The sequence below is a fragment of the Mus caroli genome, chromosome 5 (genome assembly GCF_900094665.2).
Source record: "Mus caroli chromosome 5, CAROLI_EIJ_v1.1, whole genome shotgun sequence".
Lineage (NCBI taxonomy): Eukaryota > Metazoa > Chordata > Mammalia > Rodentia > Muridae > Mus > Mus caroli.
This window is the reverse complement of record NC_034574.1, coordinates 117,816,133-117,831,889: the sequence shown is the minus strand read 5'-3', so window position 1 is coordinate 117,831,889 and position 15,757 is coordinate 117,816,133. Positions and strand designations below refer to the sequence as shown.

The window sequence follows — 15,757 nt, the reverse complement described above, 5'->3', positions numbered from 1 at the left end:
GATCTACTTAATACAGGCTGGAATGTGGGGTACACACTGGCATCTCTCCGATCTACTTAATACAGGCTGGAATGTGGCCCTCATCTGGCTAAGATGAAGACTTAATAGATAAAGTTGGAGCCCAATGGTTTCTTTTTTTTCTTTTGTTTTTAAAATTTGGCATCCTTATTAGTATAGAGGCAGCTAAGTAGAGACAGAGCAGAGACTGAGATGTGTACATGAGCCACAGCATATCAAGAAATATGTCAGACAAAATTGTAGTTTCCTTAGGGTTTCAGAAAAAATGAGGCCACCATCATCTCACAACAGCTGGTGAGAATAAAATCTGTCCACAGCACTTTGTGACAGGAGCCTGAGAAACTACTAAGGAAGGAAATGGCACACTCCTGGGAGCCCTGTTCCATTTGGAGACAATGCACATAATGAATGCCTCTTTGTTAGTGATGTGGAGTATGTCCTGTATTCAGACAGGCCTGCCATACTCTAAAAGTTGGATTCCCTTCCTGCCTACTCAGAAAAGAAGGGTGTAGCTTATGTATCTCATTTATATTTGTTCCTCTAAGAGATGACAATTCACAACCCCCTAAATGCCCGCCCTCTCCATGGTAGTAAGTTCACGCTTCCCTTCCATAAGCACTGTATGTAGTTGGCAGTAGCCGGGGAGAGTGGGTAGCAAGGGCTTACCACCAGAGTAGCCAGCCAGTCATTAAGAGTCTATATGCCATGGAGGACACAATACAGGCAGCCTTGCCTCAGGCACACAAGGATGAGTAGCAGTGCCCTAGGCCAGGTACTATGTGTAAGCAGCCACCAGTGCTCCTCAGGAGGCATACTCTTCACTCCAGCCCAGTGCCTTCTAACTCTACTCCTTAAACTTCATCCAAGCGCCCACTGTCAACCACAGACAAAACCCTAATTTGAAAGCTCAGAGAGGCTTGAAGCCCTTCTTAGGACGAGCACGCTCTGCACAGAGGGATACGTTCAAGTTTGTTCTTGAGCCCACCCCAGCTCTGAAATCTTAAAGTAATCTTAGAAGTAATCTCTCTGTATCTACCACTTGGCGTCCATAGTATTCTGCTCCTCCTCTACACATGGAGAGAACCACTTGTCCAAGGACCCTGAGGACAGATAGGCAGGGCCGAGCACACAGCAGACACCTTGGAATCTGGGCTCTGGCTCTCCGGCTGTACTGACACTGGGATCTCAAGCATGTTAGCCCAAGACCCAACTTCCACAAATGTTAGAGACACAATACCACACCTTCATCTGATCTCAGTGTCCTGTGCAAAAGCACTCAGACAGCTTATGAACATTCCGTGACCAGTGTGTCTGCCTAGAAAGCACAGGGAACCATGCTATTGTCACCTGGGGGGGTGTGTGGGGGGGGAGCTACAGGAGCCTATGGAGAACACCTTATGTTCTGCTTTCACTCCCTATCCTAACCGGCTCCCTTCCACTTCTCTTTCGTGCGCTCTCTCTCTCTCTCTCTCTCCTTTTCTTTCTTTTTTTGTTTTTTTCAAGACAGGGTTTCTCTGTATAGCCCTGGCTATCCTGGAACTCACTTTGTAGACCAGGCTGGCCTCCAACTCAGAAATCCGCCTACCTCTGCCTCCCGAGTTCTGGGATTAAAGGCGTGCGCCACCATTGCCCGGCTCCCTTCCATTTCTAAGCAGTGATAAAACGTTACATTTTTTTTTTTTTTTTGTATTTCTGTATTTTGTGTGTGTACTGATAGATGAGTGTTGGCAAGCTTGCTATATATATAGTACATATGTAGAAGTCGTAGGTATCAGCTCTCCCCTTTCACCATGGAGATCAAACTCAGGTGGTCAGGACTGACCAAGAACCATTATTTGCCAAGTCATCTTGCCAGCCCCGAGTTAACATTCTCATAAAATTTTAATTTCCACTTCTATTATAGGAGACATTAAAGTTCTGAAACCATAGAATTTTAAAGCTCTCTGATAATTTTTCCAAGCTTAAAGAGGCTCAGAGAGACCAAGGGCTGAGAATCCACCTAAAATCCACCCAGAAAGCGGCTCGGGCACATGTGAACAGCAGAATTTGTATGTGCTTTGTGATGCCCACTACCGTACTGTCCTCAAACAAACCCCACTCCAGGTCCTCTAAGATCGTTCTGAAGGATGTGCTTTTAAAGGGTTGTAATTTCTAAGCAGGAGTAGCTTACTAACCTTGCTCTCAGCTGCTTCTCTGAAGGATGGGTACCCAACTCATGAGGGAGTGCGCCCCTCCTCAAAAGTAGTCAGGAAGCCTAAGAAATAAAAAGCCACAGGGCTCCAACTTGGCAGGTCTGGGAGGAAGCACAAGTCCAAGGCCCTGTGTCACATAAATTCAAAGAAAAGACCATTTGGTACTGAGGCCTGTGTGCTATCTCCCCTGCAAAATGGGATGTCAGGCTAGCACTACTTCCCCAGGTCTTGGCTCAGGACAGGCAGTTAACCTTCCTCCCACATCACCACCACTGCAGAAAGCCACAGCTGAGTACCAATGAGTACCAAGGAGCAGTCTAAGTAAGAGCTCTGAGGTCTGGTCTGTTTGTCTTCACTCTAGAAGGCAGAGAGTTGGGAGTCCAGCTCAGAATAGTCCCAGCATGTACCAGGGTTGCAGGAATCTGTTTCTTATGGTTGACCTTCTATGCTAGTGGTCTGTAGCCTCCCCCAGCCTTGAGCAGGCTGATTCAGACCTGGCTGCCACTGCGAATGAGACCACCTGGGGTGGAGCCTTCCGAACTAGATGGTTCTATTGTTGTTACCTGCCGCTCTGCTCTGCTCAAGACGCTGCTACTGCTGAGAGGCTGAACCAGTCTTCCTGAGATAGCTGACAACCTGAGGAATTGGTGACCTAATGCTAACAGCTTTGACAGACTAGTGCTAACAACTTAACAACAAAGCATCAAGAAGCCTGGAGATGGGCCTCCCCACTTCATAAGCACAGACTGCTAGTAAACATTGGGCATAATCAGAAATCTGTCTTGGTCTTTTTACTTCTCTCGCCTCCTTTACAGCTCCAGCCTCCCACTCAGGAGCCCAGTTCATGTGGCTTTGTGGCCACAGGCGGCTACAGTGGTAACAGTCTAGAAAACTGTCAGAGCAGGGACCCTCAAACAGGGTTTCCCTCGGACTGGCTGCCCCTGGGCAGTATCTCAACAATGGGTTGTAAGGATGCAGGCGCTCCCTTAGCAGCTGGCCTCTCCTGGATGGGTTCTGAATGCACTCCTGCCACCACTTTAACAGAAGACGCTTCCCTAGGGGCTCCAGATCCCAGCTCATTCTAAAACCAGACTGGTGACATCAAGCAAATTCTTTCTCCTTTTTTTGGAATTATAGCAAACTGTAGAGACCTCGTTCCCTCATTGACAGAAGATCTGAGATCCCTGGTTTTGCTCATAATAAAATGAAGTACCTGGGCCATGAGTTTTCAGAGGCATAGGGAAGAGATGCCTTCACTCTGTCCTGGGGGTACTGCAATTCACAGACCTTCGTCTAATGAGAAAAAAAAAAAAAAGAAAGACAGAAAGGGTTGTCTGATTTTTTTTTTTAAAGATTTATTTATTATATGTAAGTACACTGTAGCTGTCTTCAGAAACTCCAGAAGAGGGCGCCAGATCTCGTTACGGATGGTTGTGAGCCACCATGTGGTTGCTGGGAGTTGAACTCTGAACCTTCAGAAGAGCAGTCGGGTGCTCTTACCCACTGAGCCATCTCACCAGCCCGGTTGTTTGATTTTTAACTAGAAATTTCCATAGACTATGAAACTGTGTCCAGAGAAGAACAGAAAATTATAAAGCGAAAGAGGCCAAGTTCTCTTTTGAGTGAGATAAGTGCATGTGTTATGAATATAATGGAGAGCCCTGGGTGTGCATCTACAGCCCCTTCAGCCAAACCTTCTTGCTGAAATGACCTAGAAGTTGGCACAGCTAGGTGGAGGCCTGAGCTCTGCCACCTGTTGCGTGATCCCGGCGGATCTCAGGTTAGCTGCATAGTCGGATATTAACATCTCCAGTGACTAGCTGGGATAATTACAGAAAGGAACCAGGAAGTGTCTATCAGAGTGCCCAGAGCATAGCTGAGGCTAAATATTTGTTTATTTCCTATACTTACTTAGTGTATGAGAGTCTGGTGTCTGCCAAATGTGTCTGAAGGCCATGAGCTCATCTACAGTAATGAAGGCTCCAACTCTGACCCAAGCCAAAGCTTTGTCTGTCTCCCACCAGCTCTGCTCCTTCCGGGCCTTGACTCCAGGGCGGGTTGACAGGCTACTACTGTTCTCACTCTTCAACACCTCTCAATCTCCAACACCACCTACAGAGACAGCACTGTAATGGACCGATGACAGCCTGTAGTGAGAGTCTCATGGGAACAGCACACACAAGGTCTAAACTTATCTTGTCTACCTAGTAAATGCATAACTTCAGAATAACTTGGAGGACAGAGGGCTTCTAGACAAAAGACTCAAGTTCAAACCCTTGGTCTCACACTAATGTAGTCACTATGTAGACCCTGGTTACTTGTCCCCATCAACCTCAGCTTGAGCAGAGTTAAGAAAGCTGCTAGGGGGAGCTGGAGAGATGGCTCAGCGGTTAAGAGCACTGACTACTTTCCCAAAGGTCCTGAGTTCAATTTCCAGCAACCACATGGTGGCTCACAACCATCTGTAATGAGATCTGATGCCCTCTTCTGGTGTGTCTGAAGACATCAACAGTGTACTCACATACATTTAATACATAAATAAATCTAAAAAGAAAAAAAGAAAAACAAAAAGAAAGCTGCCAGGATCATCCCAGGAGTAATCATTGATGCGTGAGGTACCTGTTCTTTCCAGAGCACAATGTAACCAATGAAACAAGCTCCTTAGGCCACGGCTAAGAGGCCTAGCAAGGGTCGGGTGTAACTTATAAACAATGTCCTCTAGTCTATACCAGAGTGGTGTGCCTGTCCGCACTACAGGATGACAGGAAGTAAAAATAAAGGATGGAGGTGATAGGTCTCTCTCACTTGCTAACCCAGCTTCCTTCCTTCCTCTGTGGCTACAGTAGTGAGTGCCAAAAAACCAGAACTAGTTCAAACCCCAAGCCTATAGGCTGGAAAGCTCAGTCACCGCCAGGAAAAGGCACAAGAAAGGCTAAAGAATAGTACAAGCCCACATCAGCCAGCTCCAGGGAGACAAGACAGCTTTTAGCAAAGTGGAAAGTGATCTCCTTCAGCAACAGCATCCCTTCCATACCCATGTCTCTGCTAATCTATAAATCACATGACCCAGGGATGCTACTTTGGCTACTGTTATACCCAGGTCGTAATGCCACTCAGGCGTTACTGTACTGCTTAACAGAAAGAAAGTGAAAATGTACTGGGAGGAGAGCCTGTCGTCACTTAGAGCATGAACAGTTTACATCCCCTAACAAGGAGCCAGACAGCAAATCCCTGACTAAGACAAGACAGGGTAGGCAAAACTCAGGACTGATGCCGAGAGAAATGTACAGGAGCTTACCCACAAAGGGCACTTAAATCTTTTTTTTAAGTATAGAATAGACTTTATTCGGGGCATGGGAAAGTAAGTTAAGAGGGTAAGGTAGTAGAGGCGGAGAGAGGAGGGAAGGGATCTTAAATCTTAAAAAGTAAAATACTCTGAGGAGAGTCTCTATCTTAGACAAATGGTGAAACAATGGGAAAACTGACCACAGTGACTGTAGCCCTTTAAGACACTGCAGAGGAGGCAAAGGAAGGGCCACTAGTGGTTGCAAGGCCATCGAGGTCTTAGGGTTCTACTAAACACAAAGAAAGGACAAAAGCATCAGGTTTACACTGTGGAGTGCAGGTGTGTCCAAGAACTGGGGACCATAAATGGGCAATTTGAAAAGCTCACAAGACAGGACAGACCAGTCATACCGAGAACTCGTGTAAACATAAATTCGAGACATGAAAAAACAAAGAAGAAACTCCAGAAACTATGGGAAGAAGGCAAGGACATCTATAAACTTTGCTCAGTACCACAGTGACCCTCCACACTGTGAGGAACTACATCTCACGGAGGCTGGATGGCTGACTCAGCTGGCAGAAATCCCAGAGAGAAAGACAAAAGCCAGGGGTGCTTTTCACTGATGCTTCAGGCAAGAAGACTACTAAAGACAAACTCAAGCCAGACAGAGGGACTCCTGGCTTGGCTTTACCATCCCTGTTACACAATCTTCACTTGAAGGTAAAGAAAGGAGTTACAATGAAGGCCCCAGATTCTAAAAGGCACTAACAGGATGAAGTGAAAGATGCCTGGACACTTACAATAATGTTAGCAGTCTGCAGGGTTGGTTCTACACAGATGGATGCACAGCCATCCTCACTGGTGAACTTACCCTTCCCTCCCCCAACACATATACACACTCATAGCAGTTTGGGTAGAAATCTCAAGGTCTGTTTTTAGGTATAGGACTTTCTGGCATCAACTCGCTGCCATGTTTTTACTTAGATAGGACATACTTTCACCATGTAATTTGTGAAGTTGGGGTGATTCTAATTTGTTCTCAGACTTTAGGGAGAGGAACTGGCAGGAGGCTACACTGATGAAAGTGACCATAGCATTGTTAGTAGTAGTCGCATGTAAGAGAGACAGGACTGTTAGTGTCAAGACAGACAGACACATAAGGGACAGTTTCTCACCAACTCCTCTGTAGACAGAAGGGGCCATGGGACTTGTTATAAGGAGGACATACAGGGAAGAGTTTACACATAGTTCTGTTATTGGTCCTTACTGTGCTACCATACAGTCACAGTGCTTCTCAGCCAACGAGAGAGCAAGCTCAGCCATACATTAACTGTTATCTATGACAGGGCTTAAAACATTAATTATCAAAGCACCAATAAAATCAGCCTTTCCCTGCCTCTCAGGATTATAAACAATACTGAAAGAATGCAGTGGTAAGTTTGAGAGAAGAACCTGGAAGACTACCAAGTCCACAAGTGCTGCAGAGGGTCCAACAGATCACAGCAAACCAGTCAGGAGGAAGGCAAGCCCATCAGCAAGATAAAACCAGAAGATGCAGAGAAGAACGTGAATCCAAGGGCCTAGGAAAGACAAAAAAATGTCAACTGTCCTGGAAAGGACGCCCTTGTTCCTGAGGTTTGTCCCAGGTCCAAAGAATCCTAACACACATTCCCCTTCTTAAAATGGGCTGACAGATCTCTGTCCCCTTCCATGTTCCTTAGGATGTAGCTTTCTCAGGAGGCTCTCTGATCCCTGAAACAAGCAGGGTTTCCCAAGTCCACTCCACAAAGCACATTTGACATTTGCTTCTGGAGTGACAAGGATATCTCATCCCGCAGGCAGAACAGACCCCAAGCTCTGAGCATTGCAAAGATCAGTATTACAGGATGCGAACAAAGGGAATGCACAGATCCTTTAGAGTTTGGTGGCAGCACAGCATGGGGAAACACAACAGATGACGACGACAACAACATGGGTTATAAATGCTCTGAAGTCAAGACCTGTGCTGGGGTTTGAATGGGAAGCGGCCCTACTCTGTCCATAGCTGGTAATGTGCTTTGGAAAACTGGAGAACCTTTAGAAGGATGGGGTCTGGCTGTAGCTGTGGTCACTAGGTACAGGCTTTGAGGTTATATAGTGTAGCTCTATTCCTGTCTGCTATCAGTTCAAAATGCCAAATGATGGAATGGATTCTGTTTTAAAACTGTGAGCCAAAACGAACCCTGACCTGTCTTGCTTCTTATATTAGGTTCCTGCAATAAGTAACTAAAAAGGTCTCCAAACGTCTGCATACCAGTTCAATGTAGGGGGCATGTCTATAGCCAGGATGCTCTCTACCTACTGGACTCCCATAGAAAAATCACAGTTTGCTGTCACTCAAAGCTAACTCATAACCCAAAGCCTTGCCCCCTTTACCATCCTATCCTGTTGATGGTGCCTCTGACATCGCCTACTATTTCTATCAACTATGCCATTATTTCCACCAAAAGAGAGAATATGTTCACTTGTGACAGCAAATGGGGCTTTAACTTTTGGCACCTGCCCAAATAATCATTAAGACTTGGTCTTATCTGCTCTTTCCTACTCAAGAACTCTCTCAACTATCACAAGGATATGAACAATTGCATTTGGTCAGTAAAAACAAAAGGGCAGGGGCTACAGGATGGCTCAGTAGAGAAAGCCACCTGTTGCCAAGCCTAATGCGGAGTTTGGTCCCCAGAACCTACACAGTAGGAGGGGAGAATGTAAGTGTCTCCATATGTGTGTTCCATGGAGTGAATATATGCATACAAAGCTGACATTTACAAAAAGGGCAAGTATCACTCTGGACAGCACACAGTGTACAGGTGCAGAGGCTCCCACTTGTCCTCTGTGACAGCTCCTAGCCTGGCAGCCAGCACCAGCTCCGCTGGTTGAAATTCTGTAGCCCCACACCCGGCTGTCCAGCCTGCTACCTTGCCTCTGAAGAGCACTGTTCGATAATCTTCTCATTGTTGACTCCTCATTCTATACATCTGCAGCTCCCTACTCTCTAAATCTTCCTTCTTCGACCTTACCCAGTGCTGTCATCATTTCCTTTAAGCCTTCCTCCTAAATACAGGTACCCCTGAAGGTCTATTCTGACTCCACTGTTTTTTAGTGCAGTAAAAATGATGATGTAGTGAGGCACTGACCTATGGCTTACAAGACATTTCTGCATTGCCAAGCCCAGTGATCTGGACCCTCCACCAGCACTGCCCCACCTCTTCCAACTGTCCCTTGGCTTGTTCCTCTTCTTTAGCATTTAACAATCATTGAAGAAAAGCCACACTTTACCTCTCCTACCCCCTCCTCTAGTTGCCAGATGCCCAACTCAACCTGCCTTGCCTTTCATCCACTCCCCCCCCTTGGCTCCCCCCCCCCCCGTAACCTGGGGCCACTTGTTTTTTTCTCTCTCTCATAGGCTACTAGAGGGCGTATTGGCGTATTTCTTTGCCTCCAAACAGCATTCTTCCCTAGCTACCAAAACTCCTCCATCCTCAGCTGGCCTGACAGGCCTCAGTAATGCCATTTCAAGTCCACTTCAATTCCCAATTCACGTCCTTGCCAGTTTCAATCATCTAGCCTTTGGTCTCAACTAGTTGCTACAAAAAAACAAAACTCATCCCAGCACCTCCAGAGGGCACTCTCACACCAGCAAAGAGATGCCTCAGCCGTGCACAAACCTCTAACTGCCAAACGCCTTGAGAAGTACACAGCTCTGTGCAGCTTCAAGTGAGCTTCTGAGTTCTACCCAAGGCGCAGCACTCAGTTCTATCAGAAGGTAAAGACGCCGTACAGCAAGTTACCAACTACATTAACAGAGACCTGACAGCAAGGGCTTCACATCAGTCCAACGTATTAAAGTATAAATACGAAGACGATCTGGAAAGCCAGGGACACAGCAGCACTAGCTCTGCAGAAGAAAGGCTGCTGATTCTTTTCGTTGGTCCACTGTGAGCTTATGGGGATACACAGTCCACAGTTCCGCTTTGGCTACCCAGGGTTTCTCATAAGCTGCCACAATGCCATGGAACATGCTATTCTGCATCTTATTTTAGACGTGGAAATAAGTTACGGTTATTATAGGGAATGCCACTTCAAGTCCATTATGAACTTGCATGGCTATGAAAAATAAGCTCTGGAATAACATTACTAAAGACAGACTGCATGCTCCAGAAAGAGAAGCAAGTATAGAAACAACACAAATTCCAAGCCCAGAGTATCTCTCAAAGTAAATTTTATTTGTTTAAAAACCTCTCTCCTTCTAGGGTTGGGTGGTATGTAGCTCGTTTGGCAGAGTACTCAACCAGCATGCACAAAGCCCTTCCAAGACTATATAAAACCAGGTATGTCAGCACACACCATCCTTAGCTACTCAGTGGGTTCAAGGTCAGTCAGCCTGAGATGTGAGGCTCTGTTTCTCTGTCAAAAAAACAAAACCATGTGACAAAAAAAAAAAAAAACAAACCACTCCTCTTTTAACATACACATATATGACTCTCCAACATAGACATGTCATCTTACTTTAAATCAGGGCTTATCAACATCAACTGACAAATACTGTCTTACCCTACTCCCATTACCACACCTCCAGACCATTTAAATGTATCACTCCCCCACCCCCTTGAAATTTCCTCACTTCTTATTCCAGAAACCTTTGAGCATTCTCATCTCACTTTTCCCCACACTGAGCCAGATGCTCATACACTCAAGGATTTACTCTGCATCAGGAGTGGAGCAGCACTGAACTAAGTCACTGGTGCCTCCCACAGAACCTATAGTTGTTCAGCAAGCTGCATCTATGAGGTCAGCTGGGGAGAGACTCAGGAGCACCCTCTGACAGGGCCATTCTAGGAAAATGCAGGTCACATCCAGGAGTACAGGAGAAACTACAAGCACAGATGGGCAGAAGCAGAAGATTGGGTAAAGCACAGGCACTCACATGAGGCCAGGAAAAAAGCTCCCCTTCATGCTGCGTGCCACAGAAAGCCCCTCACATCAACAGTGTCTGTCTGTCTGTCTCTGTCTCTCGTGACACCACTCTTCTTACCTTCCCAAATACTTTATCTTTGCAGAGGCTTTTGTCCACCAGGCTATAGATAGATGCCTATCTCTGGCCAGTATGTCCTCATTGTGCTTCACATGGGCTCATGTGCTCTTAAAGATGTCATCTTTAAAGAAAATGACCAATTCCCAAACCCCCATCTGTCCGCTGAGGGTCAAGTGGGCACAGCACCATGGAAGCATGGCTAGAGTGCCACTCTGCCTACGGTTCTGTCCCCTGCTTACAAGTTCATCAGTATTATAGAAATCACTCTGACGCACTACTGTCATAGAAGACTGAAAGCAGGACCACTAATGCCCAAAGCAACTCTAGACTACTCAAATAACACCTCAAGTCACAGTCAAGCCATCTGTAATAACTCCATCTGACACCAACAATGCAGGCTAAGCCGTACAGACATGTCCCAACTTAAACAATTTGCAACATATAATCATATTTCACAAACAGATGACTACAGAGAAACAACATTAATGATGAAGCTATACACTGCTCTTCAGAGAGCAGAGAATGCTCATAAAGCCTCCATGAAGAAACTCTGCGACCTGTTTATAAGTCCTTCCAACTCAGTGGACCCAAGGCCACATCTCATTATAGTGCCTATTATGTTAAGTGGGTTCCTCTCTCCAACTGTCCATGCCAGAAACCCAGGCACCATCTGCCTCACCTACCAAACCCTGTACCCTGTATGTTACCAGATTTCTCTAACCACATCATTTACTTCAGCCATTTCTCCCTAAAGTCTCCGCTACTCTAACGTAGTCTTTCTAAAGCATTAGATTGTTCCTACCCTACTTATAATTTCCCAATGAGTCCTATCCACTTGCATTGCAATTTCTAAATGTCTAGGCTAAACAACAACAACAACAAAAACCAAAACTAAAACCACAAGCAACACAGTGTGGTGGTGCACGACTTTAATCCCAGCTCTTGGGAAGCAGAGGCAGGAGGATCTTTGTGAGTTCAAGGCCAGCCTGGTCTACATAATGAGTTCCAAGACAGCGAAGACAACACAAAGAGACCCTGCTTCAAAATAAAAACACACATAAAAAGATATGTGCGCATTATTTTATCATGTAGCTAACAAGTCCCCAATATGATGTACCTGCAAAACTGAATGTCCCATTGTGGTTTTAACTACAAAAGGATATTGTTTAAGTTGCTCAACATCTTAATATCCAAAGTTCACAATTCTTTTCATTTTCACCAAATTTCTTGTAGACTTTTTCCACTCACGGGTTTTAATGGGAGATACTGGAATTTTTGTGTAAACTGTATTTGCAACTGTGCTTTCTGATTTTCCTCTACGTAACAGTCATGAGCTTTTAAATATATTTCCTTGAAATACATTTTAAGTGGCAGTATTATCTAGCGAATGTATTATCACCATTCTACAATTAAACCCTTAAGATCATTCTACATATTTTATGAATAAAGTTTCTTTTCATATGTAAAAACATTTCTTTAATGGTTTCCATGTCAAGAAACAGGAGTACTGTAAGGCTTGATCTATATCTCCAATATAACATAAGAATGTCAATGTACCACGGGCACTGCGCCCCTTAAGCACTGAACACAATATAACATAAGAATGTCAATGTACCACGGGCACCGTGCCCCTTAAGCACTGAACACAATGATTTCTGTGTTAAATGATAGAATTTCTAGTCTTTCACTGTAAGTGAGTGTTCATATAGATATCAGGAAATTAGAAAGCATATAGAAGGAAAGCTGGTCCCCAGTGTTTCCCTGCACTTTCCATGGGCTATTCTGGATATTTTTCTGTTTTTACTCAAACACGTTATCATTTTGTGTTGGATCTTGTAAATACAGAATGAAGCTTGTGTCTTTGTTTGATAGTGTATTACAGGCTGCTACTTTCAAACCAACACACTATCCCAGTACAAAAACACCAAGCATCCCTGCTTTTTTAAAAGGAGTCTTCTGCTCCATCTTGTCAGAGCTTCACTCATACTGATGCTCCCAGGAGCTGAGGAATTTCAGCAAGCTTCTAAATGCTTGGTCTAATGCTTATTTGGACAGCTTTGTATTTATTTTATACGTATGAGTATTTTGCCTGCGTGCGTACCATGTGCATAGTACCCAAAGAGGGAAGAAACTAGAATGACAGACAGTCGTGAGCTGCCATGTGGGTTCTGGGAATAAAACACATGTCCTCTAGAAAGTATGTGTGTGTTTGTGTTAAAGTGCCTTTTGTGTTAGAAACATTAAATCCAATGACAGAAAATGTGCCTCGCATTTGGAAGGCCCTGTAAAGTATTTATGCTCTTGCTTTTATTGAGTCCCATCTCTTAAAAGGAAAAAAAAAAAAAAAAAAAAAAAACTGGGTCTTTTAAAAAAAAAAAAAATCAAGCATCTATTTTGGCTCCACCTTTGCTAGTGGTGTGAATTCAGTCTCTAAGGAGCAGGCTGCCCCTCCCCCAAGAGCACTTGCAAATGGCCAGTGTGGTCTTCCCACTTCCATTCTCCAACTCACATCACCACATTCTGCATGTGGCAATGGGAGGTTATTTAAAAACCACATTTCTAACATGCCCTGCTATTAAGACTCCACAATGTGGCCCCATCAGGTAATACTCTCTCTCCCCTTAACCACCACCCAGTGATGCCTTAGCTCCTACAATGACCACTACTTTCTCTCCTTTTAAGGCCTTCCCACATACTGTTCCTTGGCTGCAAAATTATCCCCTACTTCACTGATTCCAGGTCTTACTCATCCCTCAGATCTGTTTAAATCTGGTTTTAGGGGGCTGGGGAAGCCATTCAGGGTCCTCAACCTAAAACGTGGTTCTCATTTTTATGCTCTTTTATAAATCAGGTGTTACTACCTAACTTTCCTTAGCAGATAGCCTAGTCTGTGACTAGACATGAAGTTCTGGGATTAATCTCTCATCCTTTCTCTCTACAGATTAAACTTGTAGAGAACAGGACAAATTGGTTTTCTTGGCATGCTACAGGCACTCATACATCTGAACAAAAAAGAAACCAACTAATGAATGCTTTATTTTTTTTTATGTAAAAAAAAAAGAATAGAAAAGCATTAGGAAAAAGGTATCTTGTAAAGTATTCATTAGAAACACAGCATTGCCACTATTCCATAAAAATTAATTGTAACAGGATCAAAAACTTAAAAGCTTTAAAGCTGACTGTTGTAAATAATCTACATTATGTTCATCTCATGAAAAATGTATACAAATTCCATTGCAAGTTGGTGGGTTTTGAGTCTCCAGAACTAATACCTAGTCTCTGGTTCACCGCTTTATACTTTCAGCTTTTGCACGCAGTCAGTGAGGTCTGTGTAGTGAACAGACTTTTAGAGAAACTGAGGCTCTAAGCGTCCTCAAGGTCACAGGCAAAAGAAGAGTCTGCAGTCACCTCAGAGATACACTTGTGTGAATTCCTAACCAAAGTCTTCCATCATAAAAGTTTCCATTCTACAATTAGCATAACTCTGTGGCTCCCTCCAATAAAATTCCACCTTACCACAGAACTGCCACCAGACTTTTTTTGGTTTGGTTTTTTAAAAGCTGTTCTTTAAAATGAAAGTTTCTGTTGCCATCACCATGGGACATGGCTAAAAAATGATAGACCCAAACACTCGAACACCAGGCCACAGTTCTAAAAAGACGAGGGGAAGCTTAAATGGAAAAAAGGAAAGAAACAAACAAATAAACAAACCGCACAACTAGTTAGTACTCATCATGATGTAAAGCCCTTACATAAGACTTCGAATACGCGCCACGTGCATAAGAGTTAGCTCGACACAGATGGGCTGATCAACTTGTCATCTGTGACTGCATTCACCTTCACAAGAAAACATCTTTCTCTGCTCATCTACAATTTCTAAATCTTAACCTGTAGTGGGGACAAGGAGGTCACTACTTTTCTGCTCCGGGAAACTACACGCCAACCGAGTAAGTAGAGATCTCCTGAAAGTAAGTAGAGTCCCACCCCTTGAAAACAATACAAGGTTTAAAGGACACACATCACTCAAGGCAAGGAGGCACTGGCTTGGGACTATGACTTCCGATCCCGGGGCTCCTTTGTTGCGACGGGCACACTCTAAAACTTCCGATCGGGCAGACGCATCCCCGAGACCGACTTGCCTGGGGTTTGGCTAGAAAGGTCTCACAAAGAAGCCGAGTTCGAGGAGAGCGGAGGACCTGGCTGGAGACGGCGGCCGGCGCCCTCTCCAGGGAAAGCCGGTGCCCGGAGGCGGCAGGGGAAGTTGCGCCCAGCCCTGGCCGGCTTACCTGCCAGTGAGAGCCGAGCCCTGGCGGTGGTCAGACAATGGAGGCGTCCGGCGGCAGCGGCAGCAACAGCAGCAGCCTGGCGCGCTGGGGACGCGGGGAGGTCCTCATCACCTGGGCCGGATGCTGAGCAGCCACGGCCGGGGGACCGTGCAGTGCTGGAGACACGACACGACACAAGAGCCCTAAAGCGGGACCGCTCTGCGACCCTCCGCTGCCCCCGCCCCCGCCCCCGGCCCCGGCCCCGGCCCCGGCCACTGGGGCCAGCGCGCGCGGCCATTACCGCTCTCCCGGGACCCGCCTGGATGCGCTCCAGGGCGCGGCCCTCGGCTCCCAGAGCTACCGCGCTCCCGCCCGCCTCGGCCCCGAACAACAATGGGGCCCCGGCCCGGGAGAGTCCAGCTCCCGCGGGGCCTCTTCAGCCTCGTCCCGCGCCCGACCGGGGCCCTGCGCCGCAGCGGGCACCGCGCTGACCTTCCCTTCCCTCCCCGCCATGGCCGCGGCCCAGGCCCGGTTGAAGGATGGGTTGTTTCCCTTTTCCTGACTCCCCCGCTTCCCCCCGGGACTCTACCAGCCCGCCTTCCGTTCCCCCAGCCCCAGCCCGCTTGTCGGCCCCACGCCCCGGCCTGAATAGCCGAGAGACGCAAACGCACCGACTCCGGTTGGCCGCTCCAACTCCCTCCGGAGCGTGGCGGAGGAGCGCGTCCAGGCCGCGGACTCCGCGCGCGCCCACCCCGGGCCGCCCTCTCTCTCTCCTCCGGAGGGAGACACCTCACAGGTGCGCCTCCGAGCCGCGCGCGCGCGCTCTGCACACCCAGACGCCTCCGGGAGGATGGGGGTGGTGGGAGGGGAAAGACGGCGCGCGTGCGCACGCGCCAGGCCAGCCAGACCCATTCCCTCCCATGGG

At 46.4% G+C, this 15,757-nt stretch overlaps 1 protein-coding gene across 1 annotated transcript in view; it reads right to left on the bottom strand.

Annotated features, from left to right (window-relative positions):
• The window catches only part of Znf664 (zinc finger protein 664), a 27,325-nt gene extending 11,625 nt beyond the window's left edge, over positions 1–15,700 (bottom strand). Inside the window, exons 1-2 of the mRNA XM_021163444.2 lie at positions 15,504–15,700; positions 14,854–15,008 (exon numbers count right to left, since the gene is read on the bottom strand). The gene's annotated coding sequence lies outside the window, so the exon portion shown is untranslated. The remainder of the gene's footprint in view (positions 1–14,853; positions 15,009–15,503) is intronic.
• Positions 15,701–15,757: the final 57 nt, after the last annotated feature.